At 43.9% G+C, this 25,137-nt stretch overlaps 1 protein-coding gene across 1 annotated transcript in view; it reads left to right on the top strand.

Moving 5' to 3' along the window:
• Positions 1-25,137, top strand: part of cntn1b (contactin 1b) — a 595,565-nt gene that overhangs the window by 320,440 nt on the left and 249,988 nt on the right. The window lies entirely within an intron of this gene.

Below are 25,137 nucleotides of genomic sequence, written 5' to 3'. Positions count from 1 at the left end.
GATCCCACAACCAACAGATCAGATCTAAGTTCTGCAGTCCTGCACATCCAGTCGTAAATGGTTGTGGACAATTAAACAATTAACTAGAGGAGGAGGCTCCACAAAGATCCCCATCCTCAATAGTGGGGAAGCCCAACACATCAGTGCAAAAGATAAGGCTGAAGCATTTGCAACAATCATCAGTCAGAAGAGCCGAGTGGATGATCCATCTCAGCCTCCTCTTGATTCCTCCTATAACACAAATGCCAGGTTTCAGCCATTCGATTCACTTCACCAGATTTCAAGAAAAGGCTGAAGGCACTGGATACTGCAAAGGCTGTGGGCCCTGACAACATTTCAGCAATAGCACTGAAGACTTGTGTCCAGAACTAGCCACGCCCTTAGCCAAGCTTTTCCAGTACAGCTACAACACTGGCATCTACCGACAGTGTGGAAAACTGCCCAGGTATGTCATGTCCACAAAAAGCAGGACAAATTCAACCCGGTCAGTTACCATCCCTTCAGTCTATTCTCCATCATCAGCAAAGCGATAGAAGGGGTCATCAACAGTGCTATCAAGCGGCACTAACTCAGCAATAACCTACTCACTGATGCTCAGTTTGGGTTTCACCAGGCCCACTCAGTTCCGGACCTTAGTACAGCCTTGGTTCAAACATGGACAAAAGAGCTGAACTCCTGAGGTGAGGTGAGAGTGACTGCCCTTGTTGTCAAGGCAGCAGTTGGCTGAGTGTGGCATCAAGGAGCCCTAGCAAAACTGGTGTCAATGGGAATCATGGGGAAAACTCTGCACTGGTTGGAGTCATACTTAGCACAAAGGAAGATGGTTGTGGTTGCTGGGGGTCAATCATGTCAATCCCAGGACATCACTGCAGGAATTCCTCAGGGTAGTGTCCTAGGCCCAAACACCTTCAGCTGCTTCATCAATGACCTTCCTTCCATAATAAGGTCAGAAGTGAGGATGTTTGCTGATGATTGCACAATGTTCATCACCATTCGTAACCCTTCAAGTAACAATCGTGCTACACAAATGCCAGGCAATGACCATCTCGAACAAGAGAGAATCTAACCATCTCCCCTTGACATTCAGTGGCATTACGTTGCTGAATCCCCCACCATCAACATCCTGCGTGTTGCCGTTGACCAGAAACTAAGCTGGACCAGCCATATAAATGCAGTGGCTACAAGAGCAGGTCAGAGGCTGGGAATTCTGTGGCGAGTAGCTCACCTCCTGACTTCCCAGAGCCTGTCCACCATTTGTAACATACAATTCAAGAGTGTGATGGAATGCTTTCTGCTCGCCTGGATGAGTGCAGCTCCAACAACACTCAAGAAGCTCAACACCATCCAGGACAAAACAGCCCACATGATTGGCACCCCATCCACCACCTTCAACAGTGGCAACAGTGTGAACCATCTAAGATACACTGCAGCAACTCACCAAGGCCCTTTGACATTACCTTACGAACCCACGACCTGTACCATCTAGAAGGACAAGAGCAGCAGATGCATGGGAACACTACCACCTGCAAGTTCTCCTATAAGTCACATGCCATCCTGTCTTGGAATTATATTGCTATTCCTTCACTGTCACTGGGTCAAAATCTTGGAACTCCCTCTCTAACAGCACTGTGGGTGTACTTACACCACACGAACTGCAGCGGTTCAAGAAGGCAGCTCACCACTCCCTTCTCAAGGGCAGTAAGGGGTGGGAAATAAAAATGCTAGCCTAGCCAGCAACGCCCGGGGCCTGTGAAAGAACAATAACAATAATCACTTCAGTTATACGTCTGGGTCAGCCTCTGCTGTGTCATGGTCAATTCTCCACGTCTGCTTTGCTTTCCATGTACCATGGGAAAAATTCTATCAATATGCCTGCTAATACCCTGTCCTTCAAACAGCTCTTAAATCACTCAGCCTTCACACCTGTCTCCAACTAAGTTTGTGGATGCTTCAACCTGATCCCAGAAACCTTAAAAGTCAACATTGTCCAACTCGAGGACCTCTAAATTTAACTTTGGGTTTAGTCCTATTATTGTCTCCTCTCTATTCTCCGTTTACAACCAGGACACATTTGCCCTAATCTTAGCCATGCCAATGTAATTCTGTCCCTACATGTTCTGATTTTGGCAGCTGCTCCATTCTTAAGCCCATTGCTTCGATCTCTTTTTTCTCTCTTCACTTTATTGATTTTGGGCCATTCCCTCCGACTGTCTCTCCTTTCTATTACCCAGTTATACATCCTTTCATTTCTCCTGTCTTGGATATATTGTCCTACCCTAACCCTCCACTATTCCCCTACCTTCCTACTTTCTTGCAGTTGCCCATGTTTGAATCCTTCTTGGATGAACCCGCTACTTCTCTCTGTGCCTGTCTCAGCATTCTCCAGTGTGCCCATCAAGGCATTCCTTGCTCCCTCCTTATGAATAGCAACCCAACTGGCCCATCGTCCTCACTTACCATCTTTCTCACTGAATGCATCTGCTGGGGACTAATCTCCAACCTCCTTCCTGTCAGTTTTCACTCATTCTTTCACAAAATGTGGGCATCACTGGCCAGGCCAGTGTTTAGTCCTCATCGTAGTTTCCCTCAAGCAGGTGATGGTGAGACATCTTTTTGAACTGCTCTAAGCTTAGTGGCTTGGTGCAACTGATTGGCTTGTGCCATTTCAGAGGCCAGTTCTGGAGTTACATGTAGGCCAGACCAGGTAAGGACAGCAGATTTCCTCCCCTGAAGCACATCAGTGAACCACATGGCTTTTTACAGCAATTTGATAGTTCCATATGCATGACCAATTCTAGTTTGTTTTCCAGGTTTATTTTTGAACTGAATTCAGATTCCCCAATTGCCCTGGTGGGATTTGATCTCTCTTCTCCAGATCATTAGTCCAGCCCAGGGTTATTAGTCCAGTAACATAGCCACTACGCTGCTGTAGTTGACCACTGCTGACCTGTGGACTCTCCACAGCTCCCACCAGAAAGTTTGTTCACTTGTGAAGAAGATCCTTGCCATTCATGGCCTTATTGTGCATGATTCCATCGACATTATGGCCTTGATGCAAACTTGGCTGGTAGGCAGTGACACTTGGCCCTTTACTGAAGTCTCCCAAGCTGGCTATATTTTCCACCGCTTGCTCTTCCCAAACCATTTGGTGGCAGAGTGCTCCTTATCACCAAATCTCACCTTTGACTGTCCTCTCATTGCTCTGGAACTTCCTCCTATTTTGAGAACCTCATTATATGACGCCCCACATCAGATTTCTCACTTAGATAGCCTCCTTTCCTCCCTCAACTTTTGCAGCAAATGACTTCTCATTTCAACTCACTTTTCCCTCTGCCCTCTGACTTGCCTGTCCTGCCGTCCTCCTTTAATCTCTCCTTTCATATAAACTCTTCTACCTCTATTCACTTATCCTTGCCATCTCACCTGGTCACTCTAATCGCATGGCCTCATTTACAGACCAGACCATCTCTAATCATTACCATGTGCCTCTGACCACTTATCCCCTTTCAGCATTTCCTTCTGTGTCTGCCTCATAAAAAATCCCTCCCCAGATCACTTACAACATCATTTTCAAACAGCCAACTGTCTAACCTTTGGCCCTTTGTTACCCTCAATACTTTCTGCAGCTATCAACCTGATAAATCACACATTCACCTCCATCTTTGAAGCCCTTCAGTGAAATTTACTTTCTCCGTCCTCATTTTTCCTGTGTTACAGCATCATCTTCGCTCTTTAGTCCAAATGGCACACTGTTGAACATAAATGGCACACATTGGTTTAGCCGTTCCTCACCCTATCTAGTTGGACCGCCTTATTTTAATCATTAAAGGGATGTGAGCATCACTGGCAAGGTCAGAATTTATTGCCCATCTCTGATTTCCCTTGAGAAAATGAAGATGAGCTGCCTTCTTGAACTGCTGCAGCCCATGTGGTGTAGGCACACAATTCTGCCACACTTGGAGTTCCAGGATTTTGACCCAGTGACAAGAAAGGAATGTTGATATGTTTCTACATCAGGATTGTGTGAGACTTGGAGGGGAACTTGCAGGTGGTGGCATTCTCACATGCCTGCCTGCCACCTTTGTCTTTCCAGGTAGTAACAGTTGCAGGTTTTGGAGTTGTTGTCAAAGCAGCTTTGGCAAGTTGCTGCATTGCATCTTGTAGGTGGTGCACACTGCAACCATGGTGTACAGGTGGTGAAGGGAGTGAATGTTTGCAGTGGAGGATGGGGTACCTTTGTCTCCCTTGTTGGAGACGCTCTTTGCCTGGCACTTGTGTGGTGCAAATATTGCTTGCTGTTTATAAGCCTAAGCTTATGTTATCCTGGTCTAGCTGCCTGCGGGCAAGGACTGCTTTATTGTCTGAGGGAATTGCGAACTGCTGAACATTGTGCAATTATCAGCAAACATTCTCACTTCTGACCTTATGATGGAAGGAAATTCATTAATGAAGCAGCTGAAGATGGTTGGATCTAGGACACTACCCTGAGGTCCTCCTACAGTGAAGTTCTGGGAGTGAGATGATTGGTCTCCAGCAATCACAACCATCTTTCTTTGTGCTAGGTATGGCTCCAGCCAGTAAAGAACATTTCCCCGATTCCCATTTACTTCAATTTTGCTAGGGCTCCTTTCTGCCACATTCAGTCAAATGCTGCCTTGATGTCTTAGCCAGTCCTCTCACCTCGCCTCTGGAATTTAGCTCTTTTATTCACGCTTGGACCAAGGTTGTATTAAGGTCTGGAGCTGAGTGGTTCTGAAGAAACTCAATATAAGCATTGGTAAGAAAGTTATTGGTGAGTAAGTGCCTATTGATAGCTCTGTCGACATCTCTTTGCTGATGCTTGCTGAAACTGATGGGGTGATAATTGATCGAATTGGATTTGTCCTGCTTTTTGTGGACAGGACATACCTAGTCAGTTTTCCATATTGTTGGGTAGATGCCAGTGTTGTATTTGTAGTTGAGAAGCTTAGCTAGAAGCGTAGCTAATTGGGGAGCACAAGCCTTCAGCACTACAGCTGGGATGTTGTCAGGCCGCATAATAAACATTTCTAATCAAATTTATAAATCAACCTTGCTATGTTATATATCAACGTCAACTAGTCACCCTGGTGATCATAGTAATCTGTTGGAGGACAGAATGTTGGACTGCTGCAAGCCCTTATGAACACTTGTATCTGCAACCATGATAGCAGGGAGCTGAGCTTGCATGAGAGCCATCTGAGCTTCCACTACAACACTCAGAATTTGGGTGCTTTCTCCTTGTGATGCAATGGAAGCTGAGACTTTGGCCATTGCACGCTGCATCATGATTGAGGCCACAACCATGCTCATGGATTCAGCCACCACTTATATGCTGAAAGTAATGAATTGTAAGCTCTGCACAAAGCCCTATGCAAAGTTGGTGCCAGTCTCTTTCATCCTCCTGGACATTGGCCACTGGATTTTTGGCAGCCTTGCCAATGCACCAAGCAGGCAAAAAGCAGGACAAGTCCAACCCGGCCAATTACTGCCCCATCAGTCTACTCTCGACCATCAGTAAAGTGATGGAAGGGGTCATCAACAGTGCCATCAAGCAGCACTTGCTTAGCAATAACCTGCTCACTGATGCACAGTTTGGGGTCTGCCAGGATTACTCAGTTCCTGATCTCATTACAGCCTTGGTTCAAACATGGACAAAAGAGCTGAACTCCAGAGGTGAGGTGAGAGTGACTGCCCTTGACATCAAGGTAGCATTTGAACAAGTATGGCATCAAGGAGCCCTAGCAAAACTGGAGTCAATGGAAATCGGGGGCAAAACTCTCGGCTAGTTGGAGGCAAGGACGATGGTTGTGGTTGTTGGAGGTCAATCACCACAGTCCCAGGACATCACTGCGGGAGGTCCTCAGGGTAGTGTCCTTGGCCCAACCATCTTCAGCTGCTTCATCAATGACCTTCCTTCCATCATAAGGTCAGAAGTGTGGATGTTCACTGATGATTGCACAATGTTCAGCACCATTTGCAATTCCTCAGACACTGAAGCAGCCCATCTCCAAATGCAGCAAGACCTGGACAATATCCAGGCTTGGGCTGGCCATCTCCAACAAGAGAGGATCTAACCATTGCCCCTTGATGTTCAATGGCATTACTATCACTGAATCCCCCACTATCATCATCCTGGGGATTACCATTGATCAAAAACTAAAACTGGACTAGCCATATAAATACTGTGACTACAAGAGCAGGCCAGAGGCTTGAGATCCTGCAGCGCATAACTCACCCCTTGACTCCCCAAAGCTTGTTCACCATCTAGAAGGCACAAGTCGGGAGTGTGATGGAATACTCACCACTTGTCTGGCTGAGTGCAGTTCCAATAACACTCAAGAAGCTTGACACCATCCAGGACAAAGCAGCCCGCTTGATTGGCACCACATCCACAAACAGCCACTCCCTCTACCACTGACGCATTGTGGCAGCAGTGTGTACCATCTACAAGATGCACTTCAGGAACTCAACAACGCTCTTTAGACAGCATCTTGAAAACCCACGACCGCTACCATCTAGAAGGACAAGCAGATGCATGGGAACACCACCACCTGGAATTTCCCCTCCAAGCCACACACCACCCTGACTTGGAAATATATCGCCGTTCCTCCACTGTCTCTGGGTCGAAATCCTGGAACTCCCTCCCTAACAGCACTGTGGATGTACCTACACCACATGGACTGCAGCGATTCAAGAAGGCAGCTCACCACCACCTTCTTAAGGGCAATTAGGGATGGGCAATGAATGTTGGCCTAGCCAGCAATTCTCACATCCCATGAATGAAGAAAATAAAAGCATTTTCTTATGCATGCCCATCATATTTTTTTCTATAGCCCAACCCATTGAGGTGTTCATGTGAGTGCTGTGCAGCAGAACTTGAGTGTGACATTTCCCTCCAGCGAGCTGGCACTTCTGTTGGGCTTGTCCACTGTCTTGGCTGCAGGCCACTGACGCCTGGTGTCTCACTGTGTGCAGGTTCCGCCTCTAAGCTACCCTCTAAATTACACGCAGTGCTGGTATGTGAGCTAGTGGCTATGAGTGCTGGTGTTTTTTCGTCATCACCCTCTTCCTGCTCTTTCACCCACTTCTCTTTCACCCCCTTCTCTTCCATCGCTGCTAGAAAGTTGTAATTCTTGGATATCTGACAGGGCAAAGGCAGAAGGGTGAGGAGCAGGGCGAAGCAATCGGGTCCACGCTTACACCATCTGCAGCTTTTAAGATAGATTTTAAATAGTTGAAGCCCCAAGGCAATCTACTGGTAACAACCTGCCAACCTAAAAATGATCCATTTAGGCCCCAAGCCTGGAGAGTCAGTAGCGAGAGAGTGGGTTAGGGTGAGGGAGAGGCTGCAAGCCTGGAGAGTCGGGGTGAAGCTGATCACAAACCCACTTGAAGAGAACTTACCTCCCGCTCCTCCTGCTTCTTGCTGCTCATCTCCGGAGCCTGTGTTCACAGCGAGGGTTCACGAGAGGGAGGCAGTGAGCGGGAGAGTCAGGGAGTGGGAAGTTTTGCGAGAATGTGGGTTAGGGAGCAAGAGAGGCTACAAGCTGGAGGGTCAGCAAGAGAAAGGATCAGCAAGAGCATGGTTTAGAGTGCGGAAGAGGCTACAAGGCAGAGGGTCAGCAGCGAGAGGGTGGGTTAGGGAGTTGGAGAGGCCACAAACTGGATGGTTGGCAGCAAGAAAAAGTGTCAGGAAGCGGGAGAGGCTGCTCCAAAATGACATTGATCAGATCACACAGCCCTACGTCAGACCAGTGGGAAACGACATTAAAACAAATTTCGTGACTCTAAATGAGAATAATGCCCTATTGGCATTAAAGTGAAACGGCGTAAAACAGGGCAATATTAGACGGGGCTTTCTGTACTGCGCGTTTCTGCATTAATCGAGACCATTTTGTGCCAGGAAATGAAAATGATTGGAAGATTGTAATTTCATGCTTTGAGTTGTTGAATTAGAAGTGGGCAACTACATTGTGGAATGAAGACTAGGCCCAGTTGAAACACTCAGTAAAGAAATAGACAGCCTACCGAGAGAGTAGAAGACATAGACAGTCTAGCGAGCAATTAGCCTAGAGGCAAAGGGACTTGTTTTCTTCAGGGAGAGTAATGATTTATTTGTCTTCTGAAACATTACCAATTTGGCTCAGTTTCAGAATGGCCAAATATATTTCACTTGAACTTTTGCTCAAACAAAGTTTGACTCCTTTTTTTAAGCATTTGTCTGTGAGCAACACTATGGAAGATCAATTAGCAATACCAATATATAGAGAGTGAGAAGGTGGTTTCAACATATTTCAAAATGCAAAAGGAATTCTTAAGACAAAATGTTTCTTTTTTGGGGATTGAGGAATTTGTCCATGTTTCAGTTCTACCATTGCTTCTAATTAATTTCCACAAATGAGCCTTTCCTTTGTTGTTGGTGAATATGACAATTTATCTAGGTTTAATTAATGTTTTAGTTGGCCAGGTCAAAATATTCTATGAGGAATCCAGTCTTGTAACTGCAGTAATCTGTCATGTCCAAGCTGTATCTGTCATTTTTAAAAAGTGTAACTATAAGAACAGACCTCACTCATGATTTAATGTTTAAGATAAGGAATAAGCTGTGTTTAATTAGACATTAACAAGTTGTGAAGTGATTGTACATTTGGATGTTATTTTTCTTCCCTTACCTCCTCTCCTATGTTGAATCCTTGATGGACCCTATTTTCTGAGGCACTGATTGTACTTTCATTCCTTACACATGTCCCAATTATTCCAGGCTGGGGTCGGCAATAACTGTCAGCAGATTAATTGCCATATTGGGTGATGGTAGAGATTGGCATTGTTCTAAAGCCTGACATTGTTCTTCCTTAACTTCAATACTCAACTTTCTAACAGGGATTCCTCTATAGTGATCAAGAATGGGAGATCAGGCTGACTTCCCCTGTTAATCCAGGATAGTGAAGCAAATTGTCGCACCCTTAGCACTCCCTAGCTATAATCTGCTAACTAGACACAGCTTGGTGATTGATCCTGATATCACCCTGGTCTGTATACATTAAGTTCTTGCAGAAGGGGTGCGATGAGTTTTGCAGTTAGAAGTTGTCTAGGAAGCAAGACACTTCCAAAAGCAAGTCAGACAGACTGAGCACATGATTAATTATTTTGTTTGCCATTTTGTGAGAAGGCAAGTGAAATTGAGTGAAGTAAGTGAGGTTAGTTCACAGTTGTTACCCTACGTTAACTTACTCATGTCAAATAAAGCAACTAATTGATTTATATCTGATCTTCCCTCAATGATGTGATTTTCAAACCATCTTTTCAAAAATTGAAGAAGCCCATGCAAGGGTAATGCAAATGAGTCAATACTTAGCTCTGCTTACAAGGGGCCTCCTATTGTTACCCCGGGTAACACTGTATAATATAATTAGTGCTTGGGTATTCAGGGCATGCTCCTGAACACAAGATGCTCAAATCACCTGCAATGCTATACCTGAGGTCTTGTATCTCATATGACTAAGTGGTAACTGTTGCTCTTTGGTGACTTTGCCTTCAATGGGACTAATATGCGTTTCCGAGGTGCGGAAATCTGCTGGGTCTTGTTTCCCCAACCTTCAAGCGAACTGGTGCAGTGAAGGGAGAGAGGAACCATTTGATTTTCACTTGTTCTGCCTTGTCCCGTTTTAGACGGACCACTGCTATTGACCAATTGCTTCTCATGGAGAAGCGGTCAGCGTTGTTGAGGGGGCTATGCTGAGTTAATCTCCAGGACCAGACCTTAGACTGATGGGTATTTTCCCAGTTATCTACAATATGATTGTCTCCCCATTTGAGTGTTCAGCTTCCTCCCTTGAGCACTCTCTAGGTCAGAGTATCAGATAACCGACAGCAAATTGTCCATCCTGAAGGTTGGCAGTATTTCCATAAATAAGGCTTTATTTTTCTTAGTTTGTACTGTGTGAACTTACCATTCGATCCATTACATGAAAGAGTTACAGCTCAGTCTGTGTTCATTACAGTTACATGTTTAACAGGGAGCTTGCTTTATTGTTAAAGTTGATTATTTTTGTAAGGGGAGACCCCTAGGCACACTCAATCTTGGATATTCTCTTTAACTGTTGCTACTTCACTCAAGAGAACATTTTGGCACACTGTTGAACTTCCCTGTTAATGCTTCTCTGAGATCCAGACCAGCCTGTGTTTGCAGGAGTGCACTGGCAATTTTGCCCCATACTCACCATGAGCCTGCCTTGACCATCCTACTCATAGTCCTTGAATATCAGATGTTGCTGGGTATCATGATGGACAAAATACACACTTCTTCTGGGTCGCTTTTCCAAAGCCTCCATGTCAGACACTCTGCGCAGTACTGCAGTGAACAAACTGCACAGTGACAGATTGGCGAACTTAGGCTTAAATTGAATGGTTCTATGAACATTCTAAAATAAAAGCAAAATACTGCGGATGCTGGAAATCTGAAATAAAAACAGAAAATGCTGGATAAACTCAGCAGGCCTGGCAGCATCTGTGGAGAGAAAAACAGAGTTAACATTGTGAGTCCATATGACCCGTAAGAGTCATACAGACCGAAACGTTAACTCTGTTCTTCTCTCCACAGATGCTGGCAGACCTGCTGAGTTTTCCCAGCATTTTCTGTTTTTATCTATGAATCCCCTATTTGCTTTGGCTATGGCTTCTCTGCATTGATCTTGAACCTTGATTGTTCTTTGCACCTAGGCTAAAATCTTCTGATCAGCATCAGAACCATTGCTTATGACACTGATCAGCCAGAAAACTGCACACTTACCCGGTTATGTTTAAAGAGTCCTAATTCTGATGTAGCATCGTAAGATTCTCACTCGGCGCAGGAATCCTTGGAGAGACCTGCGAAGAGGATCAATGCAGAAGACACCCCCCCCTTTTTACAGCACTCGCTACTTTACGGTAAGTTTAATGTTAGTGAGTTGGTGAGTGAGTAAGGTAAGTGAGGTGGGTAAGTGGGTAGTGAGTGAAAAAGGTAGGGTAGTTAAGTGGGTGAGGTGGGTAGAATGGATAAGGGATGAGGTGGGTAGAATGGGTGAGGCAGGTAAATGGCTAGGCAGGTAAGTGGATGAGGTAGGTAGGATGGGTGTGGTGGATCAGTAGCTAGGTGGGTAGGGGGGTGACATAGAAACATAGACATTGGAGTAGGTCATTCGGCCCTTCGAGACTGCTCCGCCATTCAATATGATCACAGTTGACCCTCTATCTCAGTGCCATACTCCTGCACTCTGCCCATACCTCTTGATGCTTTTAGAGTCCAGAAATCTATCTGTTCCCTTCTTAAACATATTCAGTGACTTGGCGTCCACAGCCTTCTGTGGTAGAGAATTCAATAGGTTCACCACCCTCTGAGTGAAGAAGTTTCTCCTCATCTCAGTCCTAAATAATCTACCCTTTATCCTGAGGCTGTAACCCCTTGCTCTAGACACTCCCCAGCCAGAGGAAATATTATCCCTGCATCCAGTCTGTCCATCCCTGTCAGAATTTTATATGCTTCAATGAGATCGCTTCTCATTCTTCTAAACTCCTATGAATACAGGCATAGTAGGCCCAATCTATCCTCATACGACAACCCTGCCACCCTAGGAATCAGTCTGATGAACCTTTGCTGCACTCCGCCTATGGCAAGTATATCTTTCTTAGGTAAGGAGACCAAAAGTGCACACAGTTCTCCAGATGTGGTCTCACCAAGGCCCTGTATAGCTGCAGTAAGACATGACATGGGTGAGGTGGGGGAATAGGAGGTAGGTAGGCAGTTGGGTCGGGGGAGTTAGGTGGTCGGGGATGGTGGTCGGGTTGAGGGCAGTGGGTGGTTGGCACAAGGGTAGTTGGGTGGTCGGGGATAGTCGAGTCAGGTCTGGGGGTGGCAGGGTGGTTGGGGGATAGCCTGGTCAGGTTTGGGGAGGGTCAGTTGGGTTGGGTCCGGATGGGTGGTCGGGTTGAGGGCAGTGGGTGGTTGGCACAAGGGTAGTTGGGTGGTTGGGGATAGTCGAGTCAGGTCTGGAGGTGGCCGGGTGGTTGGGGGATAGCCTGGTCAGGTTTGGGGAGGGTCAGTTGGGTTGGGTCCGGATGGGTGGTCAGGGGCGGGGGCTGGGTGAGTGATGGTAGTCATGGTATTGGGGGCAGGGTGTTGGGAGGTGGGGTTGGGCCAGTTGTGGTGTTACCCAGATAGGTCTTAATCTGTCTAGTATTTCTTTGGTAACTAGTCAGGTAAGTACCCTGGAACTGTCTGACTCTAACTCAGAGTCAGAGACATTCACAGAGGGTGTCAGAAAGCAAGGAATTGCCCATCAGAAGCTGAAACTTCCTGGGCAATTCCCATTTAGGTCCACACATCAGGGCTTCCACAGGGTCCTGATGTGCATCTCAGTTATATATCCGGTCTCTAATGATCCAGTGATCGGAATATTTGGCCCTAGGTTCTATGGTCTCTTGACTAATTTGAGTATTGTTTCCTGTAAATGATAATTATATATTCTTTGAAGGACCTGCCTGCATGCATTTGTCTTGATTGAATGCCATTTGCAATGTTCCCTTAGCATGGCTAAATTTTGATGAAGTTTGTACTCCTTCGCAGTCTGAACATTCACACATAATTTTGTATCATTTGCAAACTTCCTAACCATACCCTGCAACACCAATGTTGATGATGATAGTGAAAAGTAATGACAATAAAAGCAATCTCTGTGGAACACCACTAGTACCCTGACTCCAGGCTGATCCACAAAAGACAAGGGAATGTCCAATCCCCCTCTTGACATTCAATGGCATTACCATTGCTGAAACCTCCACTGGGGGTCAACACCCTGGGAGCTAACATTGACCATAAACTTAACTGGACCAGCCATATAAATACTGTGACTACAAGAGCAGGTCAGAGGCTGGGTATTCTCTGGAGAGTAACTCACCTCCTAATTCACCACAGGAGTGTGATGGAATACTCTCCACTTGTCTGGATGAGTGCAGCTCCAACAACATTTAAGAAGCTCAATATCCAGGACAAAGCACCCCATCTGATTGGCAACCTATCCACCACCATAAACATTCACTCCCTGAACCACTGGTGTACCATGGCAGCAGTGTGTACCATCTACAAGGTGCACTGCAGCAACCTGCCTCCTTCAACAGCACCTTCCAAACCTGCGACCTTTACTACCTAGGAGAACAAAGGTAGCTGATGCATGGGAACAGCACCAGCTGCAAGTTCCTTTCCAAGTCACACACCATCCTGACTTGGAACTATATCGCTGTTCCTTCACTGTTGCTGGGTCAAAATCCTGAAACTCCCTAATAACACTGTGAGAACACAGTCATTGCATAGACTGCAACATTTGAAGAAGGCATCTCACCACCATCTTCTCAAGGACAATAAGGGATAAGCAATAACTTCCCACCGATGGCACAAGATTCTTGCCTGTGGATTAACCTAGAGCAGAGTACCTTACTGAAGGCTTTCGGAAAATCTGAGCTATCCACTGAATAACCCTCCTCCCCTAGCTAGTAATTCCTTCAAAAAACTCAAGTACATTGGTAAGTTAGCTGCTGTAGAAACGTACGAGGAGCGAAGGGTCAAAGACTAGACAGTTGGAAGTTTGAATGTGCAGTTGCAAGTGACTTGGGGGAAAGTTATTTTTTTCCCAGGATTGGAAGCCATTTGAGATGACAAGGTTGAGAGGGCAGATATGGAAATGAGAAGATGACAACAGGGTTAAAGGGGACAGGAGTTATGGTAATTCACTGAACTTGAAGCTTCTTTAAAGGTACAATACAATGCAGTATTAAAGCAGCTTTCTTTTGTTCCCTTTTTAAGGTAGTATTGGACGTGAGTGAATCCATTGACTGGAGTGGAAGTATAGCGTTTGTTTACTTACAGTGAGCTGAGAGATATTGGTGGGATCAGATTAAGATCTATATCCAAATTCCTGACTAACTGGGAGATTGATGAAGCTGATGTTGCATTTCATCTTTCCTTGGTACTGGGCTGCAAGTAATGAATTCCCCCACCACTCTGTCATACATTTATTGGCTTGTCGTAACAAAGCAGCATTTATTTTATTTTTTCAATACTTTAAATTCCTAAGGGGTTTTATTTCCTCTGGTTTCCTGGCTATTTGGAGGTGATGCATGAGCTGTCATATGGAAACGCATTGAGTGAAGTCACTGTGCTACCAGAACCAGAAGCTGAGCTTTCAAAGCCAGGAGGGATTGTGGTGCATTAGAGTTACCATTTACTATAATCTAAGTGGCTTGGAGCTGGATCTTTGAAGACATGTACCATAAGTCCTATCATAATCTCACTGCTTTGAAAGTGACTGTTAAAATATCACTATGAAACTGATTTATATTGAGCCCTCCACCTGATAGATGAATGAACTTATCCAGTGAGTGACTGAGTTGTGCAGACTAGGAAGGTTGCAGATCTGATCTGCAGATCTTTGCTGCGTCAGCAGTATAATTAAGCCTTGCAAAAGTATAATAGAGAGGCTTCCCAGGTGGAATCAATTGACCCTGAACCTTGGGGCTGAAGGTGGAATTTAGCCTGAAAATGGTGCTCCTCACATAGTTAAATAGCTTTCTGGCATTCTAGATAAAGGTACTTGAGCAATTGTGTAAAAACCGAGGAGAGGAAGAGGAAGATATTTCTCTTTATCTAGATCTTTGAGCATTTTTTGTGATACTTAATTCTTTTATCTTCTGCCCAGTCTCTCTGGATCAGACATGGCTTCCAGCCAAGACAATGACTTTTGTCACTCTTAACTAACTGCATGATAATGCAAGAGTGGTTTGGAGACGATGGTGACTGTTGGCTTACTCTCACCCATCATTCCCTGAATTAGCATTGTATATGATAGATGGCATTAGCATGCATGTTTTTTGGGTCAAAGCATCCTGTTGTTACTGTGTTAATCTAGTATACCTTAATGTCTGGGTTAGAGATCTATTATGTTTTGAATCATAAAAGACTCTACATTTTTTATATCCTTTTAAGGAAAGTAGAATAGCAGAAGTAACTGGTGCAACATTGCATCAATTAGAGGAAGAAACTTGAAAACAAAAGAAAGAAGCTATTATGACAAGGTCATCATGCCCCTTTTATTTTTTGGAAGGGCTGACTTATATAGGGGTAATTCACATCACAACTAATAGGTTCATGTCACTTCTAACAGAAAGGGTTAGCACACATCAGAGATGGCTGCCATTATCAGTTGACCAGCCCACCAAGGGACAAGGCAATCACCCATGCCATCAGGAGTTTTCTGTAGGCTTAGGGGTCCAGTCCTTTAAGAATGCTGCTTTGATTGGCAATTGTTATGACCAGGATGGGAGGAGTGTGTGGATTATCTAGCCCCACTAATCTGCAGGTTGTACCATTAGTTTGAAAGTTTAATTTACTCACCAAAATGGTCAATTATTTACCATCACTCCCATTAGACCCAGAATAAAAGAGACTTTAACCAGACTTCTTTCAATAAACTGAGAATGATTGATTTATTCTAAACAAAACTTTTTTTTTGAAACAAGTTGCAAGAACTGGTTAACACACAATTGTACTCTGGAAGTATAGCTATCTATCCCTTTAAAAAATACCGTAGCACACGGACGTGCTCGCGCGCGCGCGCACACACACACACACAAGCAAACAAAGGACAAACAGACAGGGTCTCTCTGCAGAAATGGGTTTTAGATTATAGGTGTTATAAAAATAAAGGATAAAGTTTGCAGGGTCTCGACACTGTCGACCTGGAGCTCCCTCGCGTAAAGACAGGCCACTGGTCTTGGTAGATATTTGGAGGTTCTCATCAATGGAGCTTCGGCATCCAGAAAAATATTGAATTGGACCAATTCTTCCTGTCTTATCAGACAGGTTGCACTCAGATGAGGATTCTCTGGCTACAGGTTTATAACCACACACAGGATTTCAGCCAAGGCATAGAGACAGAGTCAGTTAGGGTAGCCTTCCTGCTCAGCTTATTTCCCAACAAGACTGAATTCACAGAACAACAGGTTCAAAACTTAAAGCTTGTCTCTGCCATGTGATTTCCAGTAAATCACTTGCTTGTCCTCCCCGTCCCCCCCCCCCCCTCCCCCCCGATCAATTCACGTGATCGCAGTTCAAAAATATAAACAGCTTTTCCTCATTTACCATGCCAGTCAGGTGATTTCTTGGAAAAGGTATGGTTGTTGACAGTTCCAAGGTGAACTTATGACCTTTTTAAAAAAACTCCAGGGGCGGAATTTTATGTCAGCAGGATTTTACAGTCGTGCTGAAGTCAATGGAATTTAGAATGGCTCGCCGCATCTTATGGCCCCGTCTCTACGATGGCGGGGCCGTAAAATTCCTGCTCAGGTCAGCATCCAAATGTCCAGATAATGCAATGTCTTTCTTTCCATATATTAAAAGAAAAATCCAGTTCGTGAAGGTATGGTTTTCCCAACAAAATGTCATCTGTATGAGAATGTTACCATGTGGTTAATTGCTGCCATCTTATGTTGTAAAGGTGCAGCCCTGCATCATCAAGCTGGCAGACATCAAACTGGTGCTGGCAGAACACACAGGTTCACACGCTGGTTCACAAGGAGCACAGCCTTGTATGTAGAAGAGGATCATTTTGCATTGGGTACAAGAAAAACTGTTTGGAGCAAGGCCCCAAATGAGCAAACCCAGAAACAAATGGCCCCCACCCAGTGACCAGAATTAATTGATTTTTACCCATTACAGCAGAACTGAAGCAAAGTTTCACTTAACAGAGACTTGAATACATTGTAACTAGAATTAAGTTCTTCGCCAGAACCTTGCTACCAAATTAGTAACAGCCATGCTGTTTCTCTTGGGCTGAGAATACAGTGGCAGCCAGAAAAAAATGCATTCTTTCAGAACCTATATAGTGTCTTTGTAGTATTAAATAGTGGCTATTGTGTTACTTTGACCCCTTTTCTTGCAATTCCAGGGTATCAAATACTGTTAGATGGAGACACAGAGATTGTGGTGATGAGCCACTTCCAAGTTTTGCAGTAGAGTTACGAAAGCAGCCAAAAGTGCCACAACCTGAGAACAAAAGCCCACGTGTATAAATTTTGAAAGCAGTTGACTTAAATCAAACCCACTTGACTTGTGAAATTGTCGAGTTTTCTTGGCAATACTTCCACTGTATATAATTTCATATCCATTCTTGAACTCCCTCCAAATAATGACTGCATTGAATTACTTATCCCAATGGAGTTCCAATTATAAACAGAGGAAGTATAAAAAAAACTGCTAACCATTGCCTTGGCCATCTTGAATCTAACTTAGCCCAATGGTTAGATGTTAAAATTGTTCAGCTGGTCAGTGACTGTATGCAAACAGCTGCTGTGTCTTTCTTTCTCATCACCTCTGATGTTATATTAAAGACAGAACTCAAATTTAAGTATCACCTTTCACAACCTCAAGATATAGCACAGAAGGAGGCTATTCAGCACATCAGACCTATGTCGGCCTTTTGAAGAGCCGTCCAATTAGTCCCACTCACCTGCTCTTTCCTTGCAGTGCCACAAATCTTTCTTTTACAAGTTTCTGCAATTCCCTTTTGAAAGTTTCTTATAAGTCTGCTTCCATCATTCTTTCAAGGTAGTGCATTCCAGATCACCATTCCATATTACTGTAGAAATTTTCACTATGAGAGCAGTTGTGTTTTGATACGATGTCAGTGCCTAAGCCATTCTTGGATTACCACTAATCTGCATTTCCAAAGAGATGTGACTTGGAGATAGGGGCTACACCAATCTAATGCTGATTCTGTAGCCCACCCTCCCTTGGAGAATGGTTCCCCACTGGTGATTCAGGCACTAAGAATCTATCCTTATATCTATCCTTTTTTTTCTGTTATTTTAGGGGCTTTAGAGTGATTTCTCTATCATGGTAGAGAATGACATCAGTCTGCAAACTCCCCTCGGAAAAAAAACTTGAGTGCTGTGTATGAAAAATTTACTGGTGTTGGTTTAGTGATCTGTGCAATCCAAAAACAGTTTATTTAACTTAGCAGCCTCAATTTTCTATCTGAAACATTTGTTCAAGAAAATGAATTCTAATGCATGATGTATAAACTATTAAAATACAGGTTTATGCCAGAACTGTAAATGCGTTTTGACTCTTTACCTATTTTGGCTTGTATTTCTAACATTTTTGTTTGTGTTTCCATGTCCACCAGCCTTTAGTGGATATTGGGAACCTTCCACAAAGAGGTGGCACAGTGAAGTCTTTTTAAGCTCATTTTATTGAAGTAATTTCCATTAGACAGTCTGCTTTCTTTCAGTCAGTCTGGTCTGAACAGTTTAATTGCCAACACTTTCTCATACAGATCAATATATGAAGCAAAAAGAAGTAGATCCTCTTGAAGCTTGCAGTAATTTCCTATCCAGATCAGTGGCCTGTCCAGTATGTGCACCAAAACAAGTTGAGGGAATTGGATTGTAATCCTCAAAGATTGTTTTTGAATTAAGTCTGAACTTTGTCACATCCTTAGCCAGGTTAGTAAATGAACTGGTCCACAATCTAAGATCAAGCCTTTTGGAGATGAAAAATTGGAGCTCATCTTGCTTCACTCGAATCCTGGTGGCTGCAGGGACTTCCCAAGACTGCATTGGTTCATATTGTTATGACCAGTCCCTGGGTGAGGTCACCTGATTTGTTAATTTCCTGCACGGGACCCCAATTTTGTTCTGCTCCCAGGTGAGGAAGAATGTGCTAGTTCCCCTTCTTTATTCAACCTCTTGGTTGGTCACAACAAGGTCAATTTAAAAGGGATCCCTTCCCCCATGGATACTTTTTCCCAGTCCAAGCGTATTTTTTTTAAGAAAGAGCCAATTTAACCAAGCTTTCTTGAGTCAAAGAAAGAGTAAGTTTATTAGTTACTAAAACCTGAGAAAAATAATGAAAATGCAGCACACATCCATACAGATCAGAAATGAGAAGTTAAGATAAAAGTTTTAAAAATATGCGAATCAGTCTTTGGCTTGTCTGTGAGGGCTAGATGGCGGTCTGTTGCAGCCATTAAGTTGGGTGATTCCAGTAGAGCTGACTTCGGCAGTTTCACAGTTACTTTGGAGACATTTGGTTCTGGAGGGTGGTTGAAAGGCGGTCCTATTTCCTTTAGATTGTGGCTTATGCTTTGCCTCCAGCAACAGAGAGAGAGAGAAAAACTTTGCCTGCAACTACAGGGGTGACTAGTTGGTCTTCTTGTGTTGCCACTCTCACAGCACACGCTGCACTGCTCTGCAGCTAGCCATTTTTCCCTGTGTATTCCTGCATACTGTCTTGTGTCCAGAGTCTGTTTTCTTTCATCTCTGACCATTTTACACACTCTGAGATGTAAATCTACAGGAGATGGATTTTAGATGACTGCTGAGACGTGGTAATCAGTCTTTTGTTTACGCAACACAGGAGTTTGAAGTTCAGTCTTTTGCATCTTTCCTATCTCCCTTTCAAATCTATGTTTGAAGAAGTCCATGACAACTTTCCAGGTGAGACATTCCATGTTCTTTCAGTATAATCCACATAGGAATTTTCCAGGAAGTGGTCACTTTACATTATCAGCCATTTTTTGTTCAGTGTCATTACTTGTATTACCTTTTTAAAAAAACACAAGTCTTCCTTAAAAAGTTCAAATTGCCCTTTGGTAATTGGTACCATTAGTCCACTGTCATAACAATATACCCTGGCTGAAGGGAGGATTTGATTCTGAATAGTGCCCAAAAGTAGAAAAGTAAAGTATACTTTTATTGAGAAAGGTTCAAAAAAAGAAGTTATTGCAGCAATCTTCTTCACTGCCCTAATGTCACATTAGTGTCATTCTCAGCAATCCAGTTATCATTGGTTTCCATTTGCTTTTCGTCCCCACCAAGACAAAAACAGGAGCCAGAAAGTATAGCTCTTAACTAGACTTCAGAGTGGCATTCCTTGGAGGTAGCCAATCTTTCTTATATTTATTGGCTGCAATAAGGCACCAGTCTAACAACTGTGGACTCCTTGGAGTGCTGCATTTATATTGAGTGCTTGTATAGTGACAGAAAATGTTATTGTAATTATTGATGAGAAGCTATGTCAAGTTTCATTATTTATAGTTAATTAGCTTTTATTGTGGACCAGAAAGTTCTGGTACGGTATGAAGTTGTTTGTTGCACCATTTCAACTGGGCATACTTGAATGTGGACTCAGTGGATACAAGCAAGGTTTGGGCAGTGAATAGTGTTTTGCACACTTGATATGTTGTCTGATGACCCTGAGGTTCATTTAGGCAGAGAGGGTAGAGCAGGGCAGAAAGGTAGCCCCTACCAGGTATTGTCCCGGGATCCTGTGCAAAACATAACAATCACTCTCATGGGCAGGCTCATGTCATGAAGTCACTCAGATTAAAATACTTATGTCGACCTCAGTTTCCAACAACATTTAAGGAAGTGCTGTATGTATTTGTTGAATCTTTTTGTGTAAATACTTGCCTGTGCATCCTGTAGCAGCATAAATTGCCTGACAGACTTTGCAAAATAAATTCTTCACAGGCTTCATTCCAATTTTTAAAAACATGTTGTACAATAGAGGAATATGAAGCAATGTAGCTGTAGGCACTATGTTGAAATCATACGCTGCACCCCCTGGTTTATCAGCCTACACAATAGAGATAGTTGAAAAAAACAGTTGTTTCCAACCAGAACAGTAAACCAATGTGGGTAATTTTGAGAATGTTCTTTTGTTTCTCTACAATGCGTATCTTCCAGTTTCACAATATAATTTTCCCAGAACATGGGTGAGAGCTGAGGAAGCTTATGTTATTTTATAACTGCCATTTATTCCAGGGGCTCCATACTAGAAGTATCTCAAGAAAGTGCTTACATACTAGCAAATACTGCAGCGCTGGCAGCAGTCCCCCTTAGACACAGCCCCATGACTACTTGACACACTCCCAACAGGACAGGATCTCCCACAGCCTACAAAGCTACTCAGGTTCTTGTGTGTGGACAAAGTGACCTCATGCCATGTGCCTGTCCAAGTGAATGATACTACATTTTGTAAATGTCCCTGGGGCAATGCTATTGCCTTCTGCATGTCTGCTCTACCTTCTCTGTTCAATGAACCCTGATATTATCAAACAGCTCAAATGTCAAAAGCACTGCTCATTACCCAGACCTTGCATGCGCCCATCGAGTCCACCGTCTCCGCAGTGCCCTAGCTCTCCTGAACATAAGGACTGACCCAAATCGTGTCACCTTCAATGCATAGTCCTACCAAAATGCTCATGGTCCTCTAAGACCCTCAATATATATATTTGCAAATAATATTTAACTTCTAACTCAAGAAGACATTGAACTGAATTTAATGAAATGTCAGGTCTCAAATGACCTTGGTTCAACTCTTAGGGCTGAATTTTATGCCGACCGAGTGTGAAATCATGCAAGATAATGTTGGGCGATCGTTCCAATGTCCTCCTGCGCTCGCACAATATTTCGGTCAGCGGGCGTGTGCAAAAGTTGGAGCATGCCCGCTAACAATTAAGAGGGCAATTAAGCCCATTAATGGCGCAATTGTTTGTCATTTTACAAAGCCCGTCCAATCTTACAATTGGCGGACAGGTGAACTGGCCAGGCAGCCTTTACATTTTTTATGAAACCTCATCCAAGGGTGGGATGAGGTTTCCATTATTAAATAAAATAAAAATAGAAACCTGTGGACAGCATTTTTGTAATCTATATGTTCAGGTGCCTGATTGTGATGTTTGGACATTTTTTTCCTGATTTTAAGAACTTTATTTCCTGGGGATTTCGGTCCTCAGCTCCCTGAGGCAGCTCTCTGCCTTCAAGGAGCTTTCTGTCAGCACTCGCCCACACCTGCATTGACGTCATCGCCTGCCCTCCTCCTGCCCCCACCCCGGCAGCGCTGAGCTTTTCAGCACGCGCTTCACACTGGCTGTCCATTAATTGGGGGCCGATAGCAGTTGGCGGCCCGTTTCCCAACCGCTCCCAGGCCCGCCAATCCCACCCACCCGCCAAGCTGAAAATTCAGGCCTTAGTCCCGGCTGAGTTTGCTGAACTGAACCAGGGCAATATTTCGGCCCAGACTTTAGGAAGGACAAATGCAGCCATAGTTCTTGTTGCTGATCATGATTTAGTGACCTCTACAGGGAACTGTGGATCTTACATGCCTTTTAAGTGCAGTAGCACTCGAGCCTGTGGGTTAGAAAGTTGTGGATTTGAGACCTATCACCAGAGACTTAAGTATAAAATCTAGGCTGACACTCAAGTGCAGTACTGATGGTGGTAGAATACACAGATTTTTGAGGGACTAAATATATAAGCCTTAGATGCATATTATTGTTATTTATATACAGCAAGTAGTGAATCAAGGGATATAGGCTAGCATGGGAAGGTGTGGCTGAAGTAGAAGATCAGCCATGATCTTGTTGAATAACCTTGAGAGTCCGAACGGTTTTGGAGTGCTGCACTTTTGGATGATACGTTAAACCGAGGCATGGACTGCTCTTTCATTTGGATATACACTAGACAGGGGAGGTGTAACAATTCTTGAGGTGCTGTGTGATGATAAGTTACTCAGCTGGAAGTTTTTACATAATGTGCTGCCTTATACTAAAGGTAACTATCAGCTTGAAGACAGATTTTCGTTCATAGGAGGAGGACCATCGCTGGACAATAGTCAGAATTAAACATTTTCAACAAAAATCAGCCCGTAAATATGCTTTAGAGGATGGTTCTGAGCTGTCAACCTCCTTATTTGACATAATCCAGCCCATGATTTTAACCTGTTGGCTCAAGGTTGCATCAGGTGTAGCTATAGAAGGAGGAAGCTGAATATGAGAAACAGAAGAATGGATTAAGCTCTATTAAGGCAATTCTGTCATCACCTGGGTCTCTTTATTCAACACACATCTGTTTTACATTGCAGCAACAGAGAAAGGCTTTGTCTTCTTTTTTAATGCTGTATGCAGGCCGCAATTCTAAAAATTAATTCGTTTTAGGTTCGCAAACAGGAGCTTTCAAATTTGCAAAAAGCCATTATAAGGGGAGTGCAGTTGAGGGATTTTAGCAGTATTAGTTTGTGTGTTTATTTTTACTCTAATTAGGAGAGATGCTTCACCCTACCTCTGACAGAGAGGAAACTCATTCTTATCTTAAAATGAGTCTATTTTTAATATAAGTTATCAACTGTGTCTCAATGGTAGCATTCTGTAGAGAGCGCATGATCTAGGCTGATACTCCAAGGCCCCATCTGAGGTGGCATAAAAGACCCCATGACACTGTTCAATGAAGAGGAGGAGTGTTCTGCCAGTATATAAACAAATATTTATCCCTCAACCCTCAAACAACACCAAAATAGTAATTCATCTCAAGACAGTGGGATATTGCTCTGTGTAAACTGGCTGCCGTATTTCCTACATTGCAACGGTGACTACACTTCAAAAAGCCCTCATTGATTGTCAAGCACTTTGGGGCACCCTGAGGTCATGAAAGGTGCTGTACAAATGCCAGTATTCCCTTCTTTCTAATGTGATGATTAAAATTCTGATGGATAGTGATGATGTCTGAATGCTGAGTGAGTATGTGCTATATGCCCACAAACATGACTCTTAAACAGACATTTGTCTGAAGTTAAGGGTGGATTTTACATGGCCCCGCCAGGCATGTTTACGGTCTTCCCGCTCACCCCCATAACACGCTAGGTGAATAGGTGTTGAAATCAGCAGCCCACCCGCCATATTTAAATAAATAATCAAGGGTCAATTGAGCTTATTAACAAGCTAGTTGACCCTGGTAAAACGCTGCCCACGCCATAACATGATTGGCGTGGACAGGATGGACAGGCTTTTTTTAATATAAGTTTTTATAAGGGCGGGAAGGAAAAAGGAGGAAAAGAAAGAGGAGCACTATCTTTGGGGGTTGTTCTTTGTGCATCGTGGGGGGGTGGGGGGGGGTGGCGGTGGGGCAGCCCCCTAAGATAAAACTCCCTTTCTTCCTACTCGCCTACTCATTGAAACCCACCATCCCCACGCACCTCCCCTCCCTAAACTGCTAAACTCTTCCTGGCCAACATGCTGGAATTACCTTTGATGACTGTGAGTGCTGACCGAAGTAAGGTAGGCAAACAAGCTTGAAGTCCCAAGCGAAGTGCCTATGTGCTGTTGTGAAACACATTGACGTGTTTTCCCGCTGACGTGGGCTTACAAGCCAGTGTGGGGGGGGGGAAAGAATGAGTCAGGCGGGCTGACCTTATAATAATATGCTGATGTATTACAATGAGGCTCCCAACATCTGATGGCGGGGCCGAGCGGATGATCGCAAACTGATGTCATGCCCTTGTGAAACTGATCGTGCCATATTGTCCGCTCATGCCACTGAGCACGCCCGACACCACCGGGCATGGAAAATCCCAGACTTATTCTTAAAATTAGAGTGAGGCCACTCAGGAATGAAATCGGGAAAGCCTTTATCAAACACGGAGTAGTGGAAATCGTGAATTTTCAACCCCAAAAGCTGCAGTCAAATGGAGCTTTCAAGAAAGAGCAAGGTAGAGCTTTATTAGGTCATGATATCAAGGAATATGGAGAAAAGGCAGATAAATGGAGCTGAGGTGTGTATCAGACATGATCTCGTTGATTGGTGGAGCAGGCCCGAGGGACTGAATATGGCCTACTCACGTCTTATGCATTGGTCTCCCAATTGAATCACTCCAGAGCTCACTTCAGGGTTGAAGATCACATTCCCACAGTCAGTTCCTTAACCTTACTGATTTAAGCTCCCATGGATTCCTTTGATTCCACTGTCATGGTGGCACAACATATACCTGTGATACACTTGATCAAATTTTTATTGCTTTTGAATTTATTCGGAACATCAGATTCAGGAGAGATGGCTAAGTGGAAGATGTTTCTTTTTGTTAAAGTTTTAATTTTTCTTGGGCAGTAAACTTGGAACCTAAGCTGCACAAGATTATTTCCACACTTATCAAAGTTCATGTCTGAAACCACCACAATGCCTGCCTCAACGTTCTCTGTGTGGCAAAAAAGCTTTCATTCTCTAAAAACCCTCCTTAAAGAAATTTCTTCGAAC

Source organism: Cetorhinus maximus, chromosome 22 (assembly GCF_964194155.1).
Source record: "Cetorhinus maximus chromosome 22, sCetMax3.hap1.1, whole genome shotgun sequence".
NCBI classification, from domain to species: domain Eukaryota; kingdom Metazoa; phylum Chordata; class Chondrichthyes; order Lamniformes; family Cetorhinidae; genus Cetorhinus; species Cetorhinus maximus.
The sequence above is the reverse complement of the archived record's forward strand: the minus strand, read 5'-3'. Positions and strand labels throughout refer to the sequence as shown.